At 41.6% G+C, this 16,306-nt stretch overlaps 1 protein-coding gene across 23 annotated transcripts in view; it reads left to right on the top strand.

Moving 5' to 3' along the window:
• Positions 1-16,306, top strand: part of ADD3 (adducin 3) — a 181,277-nt gene that overhangs the window by 104,437 nt on the left and 60,534 nt on the right. For 16 of the 23 annotated variants that reach the window (XM_075935505.1, XM_006135013.4, XM_075935497.1 and 13 more), the window contains one exon: positions 5,286-5,387. The exons of the other annotated variants lie outside the window; for them this stretch is intronic. The gene's annotated coding sequence lies outside the window, so the exon portion shown is untranslated. The remainder of the gene's footprint in view (positions 1-5,285; positions 5,388-16,306) is intronic. 23 annotated transcript variants of the gene reach the window in all.

Here is a 16,306-nt window from a genome sequence, read left to right as displayed (position 1 = left end):
GTTTGCTTAGCTTAAAAAAAATTTACTGGTTTGAAAATGCACTGCTCCTCAGAGTTGATGGCGGTTACAAGCAAAATCCCACATTTTTAGCTTGGGAATTTCTCTGTCCCCCTGTTACACTTGCAGCTGGACATTTCTGTAGATAATATCCATACTTGCTAGCATTATTTGCTTGCCAAACTTGCAAATGAATGTGCATTCTGTGAATCATTGTTATAGTGGGTTCTATAGTGCTCCACCCTTGCTCTTGCGTATATTTTGGATAGCTTGAAAAATCATAAAGGTCATTTCTAGGGCAAGGTTTCTTTCATCACACCACATGATATCAATTAAACTTAGCTTTTATTTTTTTTTGTATTTTTTTTAAGCAATGGGATATCAGATTTGTTAATTCTATGGCAACTGTAAACCCACACAAATTATTAATACTGTACTTGGGAGGAGTCTGTGGCTTTGTGTATCAGAAATTTAATGTTGATAAATGTGAAGTAATGCATATTGGAAAAAATAATCCCAGCTATACATACAATATCATGGGAATTAATTTAGCTACAACTACTCAAGAGAGCGATCTTGGAATAATTGTGGATAGTTCTTTGTAAACATTCACTCAGTGTGCAGCAGCAGTCAAAAATGCAAATAGTGTTAGGAACCATTAAAAAAGGGACAGAGAATAAGACAGAGAATATCTTACTGCCTCTAAATAAAACTGTGATATGCCCACATCTTGAATACTGCGTATAGATGTAGTTGCCTCATCTCAAAAAAGATATATTGGCATTGGAAAAGGGCAACAAAAATAATTTAGGGGGTTTGGAATGGGTCCCATATGAAGAGAGATTAAAAAGACTTGGACTTTTCAGCTTAGAAAAGGGGACACTAAGGAGGGGTATGATAGAGGAGTATAAAATCATGACTGGTGTGGAAAAAGTGAATAAGGAAAAGTTATTTACTTATTCCCATAATATAAGAACTAGGGGTCAGCAAATGAAATTAATAGGCAGCAGGTTTAAAACAAACAAAAGGAAGTTTTTCTTCACTCAGCGCACAGTCAGCCTGTGGAGCTCCTTGCCAGAGGATATGGTGAAGGCTAGGACTACAGCTCTTTTTTGAAACCTGTTAGATTGATTCATGGAGGTTTGGTCCATCAATGGCTATTAGCCAGGATGGGTAGGAATGGTGCCCCTAGCCTCTGTTTGTCTGGAAATGGATGACAGGAGAGGGATCATGTGAAGATTACCTGTTGTGTTCCCTCACTCTAGGGAATGTGGTATTGCCCACTGTTGGCAGACAGGATACTAGGCTAGATGGATCGTTGGTTTGACCCAATATGGCTGTTCTTATGTAGTAAATTCTTTAATTTCTTCCTGGAAGAAAGTGGCTCTGAAAGTGAGAACTGTTCTCAGTAAGAAGTGACGCTCTTGTTTTGGAGAAAGAAAAATTAATCAGAAGAACTTTGTAAACATTTTGCTAAGTATCATTGAATGCTCAGATCGTTTTTAATCAACCTCTTGATTACAATTTTATGACTTGATCCAATATAAAAATTGAATACATATTTCAGATTGCTCTGTATGTAATTTACCAGAATTAGCTGACTGACAGCTCCATGATCTGGCAATAGTGACGCTCGAGACATAGTGGCATGAACTTTATGTAAGAGTGGGTTCATTCAATTTTAAAAAAAGCATTTAAAAGAGCCTTTTATTCCTGCCATAAAGATGCTTTGTGTTGCTGCTGCTATGTATTTGACAGAGCAATTGGGGAGGGATGCAGCAAAAAGTTGTTGGAAGCATATTTTGATTCTCTTTTTCAAATATTTTTGTTTTCGTCCTCAGTGTAGTTATGTGAATGGTGAGTTGAATTTTTATGTTTGAAATATTGTTTCCCCCATGCAGTCAGTATTCATTAAATCTGTTTACCTGTTTTGCTAAGATGTTTTCCTCTATTGTTACTGTTCATTGTGGGAGGGTTTTAGGGACATGGCATCTGCTTGTGCTTCCATTTAAATCAATGGAAGCTTTCATTTCAGTAGGAGCTGGATGGGGCTCTTGTTTTGGAGTACATCTTAAAAGTTAAGACGAGTATTTCCATACTGTGCTTAGAAAAGGATCTAGTTGTGATATGATACTGTGATGAGTTATTGAAGCTACCTTTTAAGATTTACAGTTGAACAAATATAACTCAAATGGATTGTTTAAAATGGAGTAAAACTAAACTATATCATGAACTAAATCAAAATTACATAATACATAGCACTAAGATAGTGTCATAGGTTCGATACTGCCTCTTTACAATTGCTGTGGCACATATAAATAGGAGGCTGATCAGAGGGGGTATATTCTGATTTAAAAATATACGAAAAGGTTGTATGTCTGGAGGGTATTTTAATAGCCTTAAACATTGCAAGGATTGCCATATATTTTTATTTCCTTAGACATCACTAGCAAATTCTAAAAAAAAAAAAGTGTTTTTAAATGTCTTTTATATTGCATTTTCTTGTAAAATTGCATTTCAAATTACATCTCTGTTTGCAAAAAATATATTTTAAGTATTTTCTACAGGCAAATCTTATTTCAACATCTGGAAATAAGTTTTACTTTTTATACTGAGTTTTTTAAATGTCATTCATTCCATTAACTTTTATGAAGTCGGGCATATAAAGCTGGGCCTGGGAGTTTGATACTCAGTTTTGGCATAGATGTTTAACATTGTTTCCACAGTCCAGAACTCTAATCCATTTCCTTGCATCATTGAGTACTGAAAGTGACATAAATTGACATAACTAGACTTTGCTGATTGGTGCTGAGGAAGCAGCCTGAGAGGTGAACTTTACCCTACCATCCTGCCAATAAATTTACATGGTTACAGAATCAGGAATGTACATGTCATGAGATTTGCTGTGGGGCAAATAATTTTTTAAAAACACACAGTTCATGTATATTTGTAATAGTAACTTGTAGTATTGCCTGAAAACCCAGAGTTCCACCATTTAGTTTGATTAGTTGTAATTTTATCACGAAACAAAAGCTTCATAGGAATGTTTTCTCTACCCAAGAGGCTGAGATTCTAAACTGCAGTATAGTTAGAGGACACTGATTAGGAAACTTTTGTGAAAGAATTTTCTCCGTTTGTTATAGTTACTTATACTCCTGGGGAAATTCTGTGGTATACATAACATGTGCAGAATTTTTAATGTTTCTTTTAAAATTCTTCATATTGTTTTGTCAAACACAGTATGTGTGCTTGGGGCTCCTACTGTCAACCCTGGATGCCAGAGCAGCCTCTGTGTGTGTGTGGGGGGGGGGGGGGGGGGAGTGGATTTTTAAACTGGCTCCCCTTACAGACCAACTCTACTTGCCACCCTGTGCTGTTGCCTCAGATACAGAGATAGCAGTACAGGATAGCAAGAGGCTCCCCATGAGTGGGGCTGGGAGCCAGATGCTTACTGGCTGCTGACCCTATCCCCAGGGAGCGTTTTAGTAAATGTGTAACCCCTAAAAATTGTTGCAGCCACACGATTACTAGAATAACTGATATCTAACATCCCTAGTGCAAATTCCATACTGCACAGTGTGGTAGAACTCCAGTGTGGTAAATTTGATGGGACAGCACCTTTTTCATTATTACTGTATTATGATAGGATATTAATTATCATTAAAACACTTGTTAATTGGAAGAGAGTATGTGATTTCTAACAAGCAACTTTTTGTTTTTACCATAGTTACTGTACTGTTGGATTAATATGTCTAAGTATTTATATCATTCCCTCGTCATATCTCAATACTTTATCCACAATACATGTTAATTTATTGCAATAGCAATGTTAAGTATACCTATTAAAAGGCACACTGTGAATGAATAAGTATTATTTAATACCAGTAATTTCACTGTAAGTTTGGTACTATCTATTATTTTAACATTCTAGCTTACATGTCAGACTATCATGTGGAAATAATTTTAGGATGAGAATCATTCACTAAATTCTTGAGAAAATCAGCTTAATCTTTAGATGTTAACATAGAGAGAATAGCTGTAATTGGGGATGTCCTAAGACTGATATATTAACTTTTTCTGGGATTGGTAGCATAAATGTACTTGAATGTAAGTCCTGCAAAATACAATGCAGTTGGCATTGTGCGTTGCAGTATCCAGACTACATAGATTGTTTGATACAGAAATCATGGTTTTAGTTTATTAATCTGTAAACCACAAAAGACATCTGTCACTCCTGTGAACAGAGATCTTGGCTGGAGTCCTGAGACACACAGTGGGAATTCACTTCCTGTCAGGAAATGCTGTTTTTTATGTTTTATCTTACTGAGGCAACCAAGAGTGAACAATAAGCTATTAAAGTATTAGAACAACAAGTGTCCTAACTAACCCAATATTTACTTTGTTCTGAGTATTATCCAGAAAGAAAGCATTGGCTAGTCTTCAGAATTAATTCAGTAATCAGTAGTTATAGTGTATAAAGGCCTTAACCATTATTTTTTAAATATTAAGCAACAATCTAGTTGTGTTGAACTTTGAGAGCTTCCTGTGATAGTTTCCTGTAGTAAAAACGATAAAAATAAACCTAATAATTCAAGAGTATTGTCAAAGAGTAATGATTTTTTTTCCTAGTTGAAAATCTAAATTCATTATTTTTGAAAACTCAACACAGTAACTTATTTTATGGAATTCTCAATGCATTTTGAAGAGTAATGAGATGTCATTGTTGGTGTATATATCAATGTGTAATTGAGCATATTTGATACAGAAGCCATAATCTCCTCTAAATTTCAATGCCTCAAATTGTCCTTGGGATCAGAAAGTCCTGCTGAATTCTTTCCATCTCGTGCCATTTACCATCAGTGAAAAATCTACAATCCCAAGTTACTCTTTCACTTTTACCATATAGTCCCACAATTTTTAGTGACTTTGTACAAACACAAATGAGTGGAATTTAGGAAACAACACCTATGATGCACTAGAAGGAAAAGATCTTAATTTGCTTTGCATATGCAGCCTCACAAGGAACAATATGTTCGAAAAGCACATTTTACTCAATATAATAGAGACAGGACTCCACATTATTATACCCATGTGAAATGGATCTCTTAAATAAAAAGGTGTCATTTTATATAGATGCTTTCTTCAAAGTAGAACTGCTCTCTACAGAAAGTGAAAATTGAAAATTGTTTCACATTATAATCTCAGTTTGCTCATTGACACATACCCCTAACTAACAAAAAATAAACAAAATCGGTCCACCTGAAATTTCATACCACATCTCCTTCCAGGGTAGAATTTTTCTGCCTGCATTGTGGTGGAATGAACAGATCTAATCCATGAGTAATGTCCAGACCAGTGGATGCCTTCCATTATGAGAAATAAGAATTAAGGTAAGGAGACTAGTTTTCTGTTTTACACATTTTGTTTGTTTGGCATACCCATCATAAAACAAATTTTCTGTTTAATATTTGTTTAAAATATTTAATAACATGTGAGCACTAGATGTAATTTAGGTTACTATCCACACATTAATACTAGGTTGCTGATTTAGGCCCTGATGAACTTTGGTCCATTCAGATAAGTGGGAGGTGTTTCACTGACTTCTATGAGTACTAGATGAAGCTGCTTAGAGATTAATTCTAAAATACTGGGACTTTCCCCATTGACTTCACAGGAAGCAAAATCAGGCTCTTGAGGCAAGAAAGAGTAATTAAAAGTCACTTTGTACATCTTTTTCAGTTTACTGTGGGCTTGTAAAACAAATCCACAGCGCTAATTGTAGTATATAGCTGTGGGCCTTTATCACACATTATATTTTGACCAAAAATTCCTTAACACGAACATTCAGTGTGTTAAACGCAGGAGCCTCCCATAGAATCTTTGTAAACTAATGCACACAGATGCGAGGGTCTTACTATTGTGGTAGAATTCCTGTATTGTCTGTAGGTCTTTCTAGGGATGTGAATGACTAGTAGACTATCCGATAAGCAAATGCTTATCGGATAGTAGATAGGCTAGTCAACTAGTTGCTTCCTCCCCCTTGCTGCCTCTATCAGAAAGAGGCAGTAAGTGGGAGGAAGACGAGATGGTGCTTCAAAGTGGCAGACCCAAGCTGTCCCAGGCTGCATGAGGCATTTCAAAGTGACAGCACCACATGAAGCCCGGGGTCAGCAAGGGAGTCCAGAGTTGGCACCAGGCTGCACACGCCGTTTCCAAGCTGCAGTGCTGGGTGGAGCCCCGGGTCAGCTGGGGACTGCTTGTGTCCCACGCTGGCTCTGTGCTCTCTGCAGCACTTTTTTCTTTAAGTGCAGCAACAGCCCTGGGCTGTTGCTACACTTCAAAGGCGGAAGTGCCCTTATTGACTAACTGAATAGTCAATGCAAATTGCATCGACTATTCGATTAGCCAAATGGAAATTTTACGTCCGTAGGTTGGTCTTAATAGTTTTCCATTGTCCGATTCTGATTCTGCATAATCCTGACTTACTTTCTTTAGAGAAAGGGCACTAACTTTTGGGATGTATGGATTTATCATCATCGCTGCAAAATAAGGACTAACTTTCAGTTTCTTAAGAAATCTTTTGTGTAAAATACATCAAAGGTCATATTTTAAACTTTGAACTGGTTAGCTTCATGTTTAAAAGCTATAATATAGCAAGATATGGTTAGAAACCTTACAAATATTGTTAATTCAATAGGAACCTGATCTTGTTTGACTAATGGTCCCTATATACATTTCACACGTGTACATATGTGATCCAGGTGCCTGAGACTAGAGAACTGTAACAAGTAGTATCTGTGCATAAGCAGTTGCTCTTTTCATGCTTCCAAAGAAGGGGTGTAAAGGGTGGCCTGGACAAATACTTCTCCATTTCCTTCTTATATATCCTGAGTTGGAATTTGCTGCATCCACTATGATTCTCCTCAACGTCTTTACTTGTAAATATATATTGTAAGTAGCTTTTTAGTAAGTTTACACTTATTAGTGTTATAATTAGCTTAGTTTTCCCATCTTAGAATCATAGAATCATAGAATAATAGGACTGGAAGGGACCTCAAGAGGTCATCGAGTCCAGCCCCCCGCCCTCAAGGCAGGACCAAGCTCCACCTACACCATCCCTGACAGATGTCTATCTAACCTGTTCTTAAATATCTCCAGAGAGGGAGATTCCACCACCTCCCTTGGCAATTTATTCCAATATTTGACCACCCTGACAGTTAGGAATTTTTTCCTAATGTCCAATCTAAACCTCCCCTGCTGCACTTTAAGCCCATTACTCCTTGTCCTGTCCTCAGAAACCAAGAGGAACAAATTTTCTCCTTCCTCCTTGTGACACCCTTTTAGATATTTGAAAACCGCTATCATGTCCCCCCTTAATCTTCTTTTTTCCAAACTAAACAAGCCCAGTTCATGAAGCCTGGCTTCATAGGTCATGTTCTCTAGACCTTTAATCATTCTTGTCGCTCTTCTCTGTACCCTTTCCAATTTCTCCACATCTTTCTTGAAATGTGGCGCCCAGAACTGGACACAGTACTCCAGCTGAGGCCTAACTAGTGCAGAGTAGAGCGGCAGAATGACTTCACGAGTTTTGCTTACAACACACCTGTTGATACAACCTAGAATCATATTTGCTTTTTTTGCAACAGCATCACACTGTTGACTCATATTCAACTTGTGGTCCACTATGACCCCTAGATCCCTTTCTGCCATGCTCCTTCCTAGACAGTCGCTTCCCATCTTGTATGTATGGAACTGATTGTTCCTTCCTAAATGGAGCACTTTGCATTTCTCTTTATTAAACCTCATCCTGTTTACCTCTGACCATTTCTCTAACTTGCTAAGGTCATTTTGAATTATGTCCCTATCCTCCAAAGAAGTCGCAACCCCACCCAGTTTGGTATCATCTGCAAACTTAATAAGCGTACTCTCTATCCCAATATCTACATCATTGATGAAGATATTGAACAGTACGGGTCCCAAAACAGACCCTTGAGGAACTCCACTTGTTATCCCTTTCCAGCAGGATTTAGAACCGTTAACAACAACTCTCTGACTACGGTTATCCAGCCAATTATGCACCCACCTTATCGTGGCCCTATCTAAGTTATATTTGCCTAGTTTATCAATAAGAATATCATGCGAGACCGTATCAAATGCCTTACTAAAGTCTAGGTATATGACATCCACCGCTTCTCCCTTATCCACAAGGCTTGTTATCTTATCAAAGAAAGCTATCAGATTAGTTTGGCATGACTTGTTCTTCACAAACCCATGCTGGCTATTCCCTATCACTTTATTACCTTCCAAGTGTTTGCATATGATTTCCTTAATTACCTGCTCCATTATCTTCCCTGGGACAGACGTTAAACTGACGGGTCTATAGTTTCCTGGGTTGTTCTTATTCCCCTTTTTATAGATGGGCACAATATTTGCCCTTTTCCAGTCTTCTTAGGAAGTTTCTTCTCATGAAGGACTATGCCTAGAGACCTGAGTTTAGGAACTCTCTCCTGTGGTTTTCTTCTCTGTTGGCAACCTTTGCTACCTTCTCTGTCTGCAACCAGTGCTACCTTACTGCCTTGGGGAGACTCATACTGCCACCAAGTGTGGCATTTGCCATTCTTTCTGTAATATGCCAGGGTAAAATCCAGACTAAAGAGAAGTTGTGCCACCCCTGCCCTGAAACCTTGGGTTCCTTACAGTGCCTTGCTGAAGGAGCTCCCACCTATTCTACATACCAACAGCCTCCTAGCATGCAAGCCACACCATGAGGTATATGTGTAACTACAGCCTGCCAGGCACACTTGAGTTGTACTCTGCAAACCAGCCAAGATTGGTAAGAGTCAGTGACCCAAACACATGCCCAGTCTTAAGTTTCCCCCTCAGATATGTATACTATACTTGGCAGAGCTGACAGCCACTGTGGGCCCCAGAGCAAGGTCGGGGGGGGGGGGGAGGAGGCAGCTCTCCACCTCCAGAAGGGATGGGAACTTGGGCAAAGGGGGTGGGGCTGGGGCAGCCAGCCTAAGTGTCAACCAGACAGTGGAGCTGGACCTACCCCAGCCTTCACAGCCAGGTTGAGTGGCACTTCAGCATCAATCAAAGCTTCACCCACCTCCAGAGCTACTGCAGCAGCAGAGGTGGCTGGATCCCTGAGCCCTTTGAATTGCCAGGCCCTGGGCAGCTGCCCCCTCTGTGTCTTCCCCTTCCCGTCAGTGGGCCTCACTGTACTACCCAGCCTCACCAAATCTCTTTGGGATTTATGAGAGGTGTTCATTGCCCTTCTGGGAAACTCTTCACCACCTCAGCTGCTAAATTCTTGAAACACTCCAACTCACAAGATACTTACATTTAGTATGATTAAACTCATTATGGTCTTTCAGTTGGCATTTAAAATTAGTATTTGTGCTAAAATATGTATCTACAGATAGACTAATGTTAAATATGTAGAATAAAATGCTTCATTCCAATATAGAGGACAAGCGCAAGGTCACCTGTACCACTCCAAACTAAACATTAGCTTATGTGTGTGGGAGATGCCAGCACCAGACATGGAATTTGATCAAATAATGCCAGTAAGGGGAACTACAGTGTTTGGATCCATTAGCCCAAAAATAGTTTTAAACCTTGAGTCTTCCTTAACATTCCTGGTGTCACCTCTATACTCTTCTCATTAGTATGTATCAGTTTTATCTTCAAGTCTTAGCATTAGCTAGTTCTGTCAAATTTAATAGTTATTTTGTATTTAATACATAATCCAGCTTCACAAGATTCTCAATGTATATGTGGAGAAGCCTGTTTAATATCTTTTTGCAAAGAGTGATATTTTATTACCTTAAATTTAGATTTTTCATTAATTAAAATGTATAATACAACCAATATTTGCCTCCCCCAGCCCTACCTTCACATACTACTCATGTCTGGCTATGTTTTCAAATTCTTTTTTAGGAATCTCTAAACTATCCATAGGTGTCAGTGTTTAAAAAAGCATTCATGTTACATTTAGTTGAGGTATGAGGTTGCTAAACTTGTAACTGTTAAAGGTCAGTATTGCCACTATGTTATGAAGAGGAGGCCCTCCAGAGGTTTGGGCTATAAAAAGAATTGGCTACATATTGCAACGTGCAAGATCAGTTCATGTAAACATTTGTAAAATTTAACAGTTGCTTCGTGTCTGTCATTTGGTTTGCCCACCGTCACAACAACTTTTGACCCTCCATTAAATCAAAGAAACAGTTGTTTCTGCCTTGATGTTTCCAATGATAATCAAGACCATCATAAAATCAAAAAGACGTCTGATATACTCTGGAATCAATTAGAAGCGTCCCTAACACTGGAAGGGATACATCCAAGTAATGTAATAGAAGAACTTTTATAGATCTAGTGTATCCTTCCCAGTTCAAAATGATGCCATTTTTAGTGGAAATATGCGCATCTGTAGGATGTTCAATTTAACTACTATAATAAATGCAATCATTCCAGCATACCAAGTGTTCACATTCACATGAAAATGTAAAGCTCTCTCTTCTGTTACAGAGGGGGCTGTGGGGTGACACTGGAAAAACTTGATATTGCAAGATGATGCTAGGAGGCCAGAAGTTACTAGAGAGGATATATTTGTGAAACTCGGAATTCTTGGCTTCTGAGAGATCATAATTAAAACCAAATGTGTGGTAAAACCTGTTTGTTGCACTTGTCATGGTTATATCTTGGTGGGATCTTAGATACATTTCACTGCCCATAAAAGGGAGGGACACTTTTCTGTGACCTCATCTCTTTGTTTACAGATAGAACTAACAATGAATTATGTTGTTAAAAATTTAATTAACGTATATGAGCATTGTCTGTCAATTTTAGGTAATTTTAGCTACATTCAATTATATAATGAAGCATAGTCAGATTAGAAACAGTACTTTTTAAAAAAAAAGCCATGCTTTATTCTTTGATAAAATAATAATTCTCTGTTGACATCAATATTGATGTTGTATAAAAATGAATGGTACAAACCTAGTATTAGAACTTTACTGCACAATCAACTATATAGTATGAAAGAGAAGACAGGCTTGAGTAAAATGTTTAAAAATTATGTAACAGTCACAAAAGAGAGAGAATGTCACTCATTTAAAATAAAGTAAAAACTGTTATACAGTTATGCATTTAAACTTTGAGAGATGCATTTGAAAAATTGCCTTCAAAACATTTATGGTATCTAAAGCTGTTAAGTTGCAACAATCACTTTAGCATCTAAACACAGACATTAATAATCAGACATGCTTCCAAAATGCAGTTTATAGTGCAGTCTCCAATTACAAATTGCCATCAAATATATGTCAAGTGCCAGCAGTGCCCCTCTGCCATGTATATTGGCCAAACCAGACTAAATGAACATAAATCAGACATCAAGAAAGGTAACATACATGAACCTGTAGGGCAGGTATGTCAAACCAGAAGCCTATTGAGGGACGCACAAACGAAAACTGATAGCTTTCAGGGCCACCAAAGACAATGTACTTCCATTCAAAGGTTGTAATTCTTCATTGAGTAGAGTCCCCGTAGGTGCTCCATTGAAGGTGTTGAGCTCGTCCTGTTGCCGCAGGTTGGAGATTTTTCATTAGAAGTAGCCCCACCGGACCGCACATGTGCGCTTGTTGCCTCACACTGTTTGCGCCCTTTCGTGGAGCGCAGTCTGGCCTTGCCAGTTCCTCCTAACCGTCCATGGCCACAGATGGAGTCTGGATGAGCTCTTCCTCCATTCTGAGGAGAAAAGTAAAACAGAGAGAATCAGTTTATTTGTTAGCCTTGTTGTTGTTAGTAGCCCTTCTAATTATGGTTCTACTTCAGTTCTAGTTTAATTAATATATATATATATATATATATATATATATATATATATATAAAATATATATTTTTTTTTTCTTGTCATCAATCATACAGCCTCACAAATGGAGACAGGAGAGTCGCTCATTATGCCCAAGTCCCCCGGGGCAATATGCCGGGACGCAATGTCCGCGTCAGATGGCATTCGTGCTGCGTTAAGTGCCTCGGAGAGGGCCATATCCCTCAAAAGTGCGCCCACTGCACTAAGTTGACTGCACGAGCCAGAAGGTATAGAGAAATGCGGCTCAAAATGTTTTTCTTCAATAGAGCATTACAGCCACCGACCGCAGACTCGACCGCTGACGAGACTCCTGTGGTGCGCAAACCATCCTATCTCCACCGATAAGAGGACCTCCGCACAAACCATCCTATCTCCACCGATAAGAGGACCTCCGCACCTACCAGAAGTGCATGTGCGAGAGATAGACCTGGCACCTCGGGTACACCGCTGAGGCATGATGGTGGCAAGACAAACAAGGGCCGTAGCACGTCGGCTCTGAGCCCAGCTGTGTAGTGACCCGGCACTGACGGTGCATGCGGTGCCGCAATTGGACTCAGCACTGGCAACAGCACCAAGGGCCTACTCGAAGACCAGGCTAAAGGGGTCGGTGCTGACCCCTACGGCACTGGCACACTTGGAGCTGACGTTGTAGCCACAAGTACCAGTGGGTCCACCAAGCTCAGCACCGTTACCAGTGGTGCAATTAACACCGGCGGCGTCAATGGCACCGACATCGCCTCTAGCAATGCCAACGGCACTGGCTGCCCCCGGCAATAGATCATAAATGAGCTATCTTGTCTCTGCACAGACCATCCCCCAGCATACCTCCTGTGCACACCTCCTGTGCACATCTCACCAGTACCTACAAAGGTACAACGGAAGTCCAGTTGCATCTGCACACCCTCCCCTAACACAGATCTAGCTACTTTTTCTCCGGCGCCTCCTTCACCAACTTCTTCTCACTCCGGGAGCCGGCACCGTGCTTCACATTACTTTTCACCCAGAGAGCAATACCATAGATCATCATATTGCTCCCCAAATCCTCGATGGTATTATCGAGTCCACCACTCCCGATCACCCTCACACTACTCAGTGAGGTAACGTCACTGAGGTCTCCAACATCTTCGGTATACTCTCACCACTACAGGAGTACAAGCAGGTATTCCCCGAGGTATTCCCCTGGTGCATGTCATCACAGGCGGCACTACAGCTGCTACTATCATGAGCATCCACGCTCACATAGCGCAGAATACCCTTGATCTCGATCACCTCACTACAGGCACCCAGTGTCCCTGCAGCATCCTGCCCAGGACACCTTGGCTCCTTGAACAGATGCGCTGACACGCACCGGAGAGGTGCCCTCGGCTTTAGCCACCAGTAGCAGAATGACAACATGCCTTCGGATCACGAGCAACAGAACTTAAATTCTTCCACCGACCAGTCGTCATCTTCACCTGATGACGCAGTTTTCCTGGGGGATTCTTCACCCACAGATGACTGTACGCAATTCCAGGAGCTTTTTAAACAAGTTGCTCAGTCTCAGGAGGTGCAGACCACGGACATGGTGCAGAAACAACATTGCCTGCTAAAGAACCTACAGCCCTCCCAAAAATCCAAATTAGCACATCCCTTCGATGAGGCCATACAGGAAATTGCTAATGATATCTGGCAAACTCCAGCTTCCACCCTATTGACTAGCAAACGGTTGGGTAAAAAGTATTTTGTTTCTTCTAAGGGGACAGAGTTTTTATTTACACACCTCCAGTCTAATTCCCTCTTTCTGGACACCATACAGCAGAAATAAAAAACACCACAGGGCAAAAACGCCACTAATAACACAGACACCAAACGTCTGGACATTTTGGGCAGAGAAATTTATTCGTCTGCCACCTCTACTAATTACACAGCACTGCTTGCTAACCACGGCTTTGACAGTTATACCAGGCTAGTCGCTCTGTTAGAGCGTTTAGCAGACACCAAGAAAAACATCCTAAAAACGGTTGTTCAGGAGGGCCACCCAGCAGCTCATACAGCCCTGCAGATCTCCCTTGACATTACTGACACAGCGGCACGAACCACAGCCACATCCGTGGTCATGTGCCGCGCATCCTGGCTTCAGTTAGCGGCGGTCCCAAAAGACCTACAATCCAAGGTAGAGGACTTACCTTTTGACCGTCAGTTGCTCTTCGCCCAAAATACAGATCAAGGACTCTCGCACTACATTGAGAACGTTGGGAATGTACATGCCGTCGTATCCATGAAGATACGCCCCCTACAATAAACAGAGACCATTCTCGTATGCCACACCCCGCTTTGGCCATACGAACAGCAGAGACAGAGACAACACCCACAGAAAGCAGCCCAACAAAGCACCCAGTCAGCAACACAGCCAGCAGCAGGTTTGACGTGTCAGTCAAGGGACTGCGCACCATCCCCTTAACAGAGGCTCTACACAATGCACAGCGTTTATTCCATCACCGGTTGAGACCATATCACCTGCGTTGGTTTGCCATAACCACAGATCGTTGGGTCAGAGAAATTGTCACATTGAGCTACACCATCTGTTTCACTACACTGCCCCCTTCCGTCCCATCTTTACCGTCCTCCTTTAGGGACCCCTCTCACGAGCCTCCTCTGCAAAAAGAGGTCTTAGGTCTCCTTACCATCGGGGCAGTGGAGAGGGCACCGGATCAATTCCACAGGAAAGGTTTCTGTTCCCAGTACTTCCTCACTCAAAAGAAGGCTGGAGGCCTATCCCGGACCTGCGCCGGCTCAACCGCCACCTGCGGAAACACAAATTCAGAATGGTCACGTTAGCCTCAGTCATTCCAGTTCTCGAAAAAGGGGATTGGTTTGCATCCCTCGACTTGCAGGACACCTTCTTTCATGTAACGATACACCCGGCCTACAGGCGGTTCTTCCAATTCGTCGTGGACACGGAACACTACCAGTACAGAGTGTTACCTTCCAGGCTCTCAGCGGCCCCGAGAGTGTTTTCCAAGACCCTGGCGGTCATTGCTGCCTACCTTCGATGTCTTGACATCATGATCTTCCCCTATTTAGATGATTGTCTAATAAAGGCTCCTATCTTAGAGAAGGCTACATCAGCGGTCAACACGACAAGGGCAGTATTTGAAGCCCTCGGGCTCATAATCAGTCTCTCAAAATCTTCCCTAACGCTATGCCAATCTCTGGAATTCATTGGGGCAAGGCTGGATTCAATAACTGCAAAAGCATATTTACCCCTGAATAGGTTTCATACCATCCAAGACCTGGCCCACACCTTATCGGTTGCTTCCCAGACCCTATACTTGCCTGCCTGCAATTAATGGGGCACATGGTTTCCACCACTTACGTTGTGCTCCACATAAGACTCCATCTACGGTGCCTTCAACATTGGGTACTCACTGTTTGTGCCAGGTGTCCAGAGGACGCACAAGACGGTCTCCATCCCAAAACATGTCAGGGACTTATTAGTGTGGTGGCACAATCCCAGAAATATGCTAACGGGTGTTTCTTTCCACGGCCCGAAGCCTGCCATGCAACTCACCTTCTATCCGAAACCACATTCCACCATGGAAGAGATGCGCTTACATACACTGGACATCAGAAGAGAGCTTGCATTTTACCTCGAAATAACATGCGTCTTCCGAAAATTGCAGCGCCTTCTGCTATCTATAGCGGAACGGTCAAAAGGCCAACAGCTCTCTGCACAGCACATTTCCAACCTTATCTGTCTTGAGTCATGAGATATTACTCCTTGCGCAATAGCCCGTTACCGCACAGGCCGAGGGCCCATTCCGCGAGAGGGATGGCAACCTCCACAGCCTTTCTTAAGGGCGTACCACTACAAGACATATGTCGTGCAGCAACCTGGTCCTCTACTCTGACCTTCGCTTGCAAATATTCTGAGATATGATTCTGCAGTGGCCCAGGCAGTCCTGTCTACAGCACAGAGACTGAGTCCGAAGCACATCAATAGTATGGGATCACTGCTATGTACTCACCTTCAGTGGAGCACCCACGGAAATGCTACTCAACTAAGAAGAAAGAGTTACTCACCTGGTGCAGTAACGTCTGTTCTTCGAGATGTGTGTCCCCGTGGGTGCCCCACGACCCGCCCTCCTCCTTGCTTCGGAGCTAGTGTCTTTGTTTTTCAGATGTTCCCGGCTTAGGAGGAACTGGCGGGTCCGGACCGTGCTCCGCAATAGGGTGTGAATGGCACGAGGCAACAAGCGTGCATGCACGATCCAGCGGGGCTACTGCTGATGAAAAATCTCTGACCTGTGGTGCCGGGACCAGCCTGACCCCTTCAGTGGAGCACCCACGGGGACACACATCTCGAAGAACAGATGTTACTGCACCAGGTGAATAACTTTATTTATTACTATAGATTATATTTAGGTATATTTTATTATAATTTTTTCAGATCTT

This window comes from Pelodiscus sinensis, chromosome 8, assembly GCF_049634645.1.
Source record: "Pelodiscus sinensis isolate JC-2024 chromosome 8, ASM4963464v1, whole genome shotgun sequence".
In the NCBI taxonomy this organism is placed as follows: Eukaryota; Metazoa; Chordata; order Testudines; family Trionychidae; genus Pelodiscus; species Pelodiscus sinensis.
This window is presented reverse-complemented; position numbering and strand designations above follow the sequence as displayed.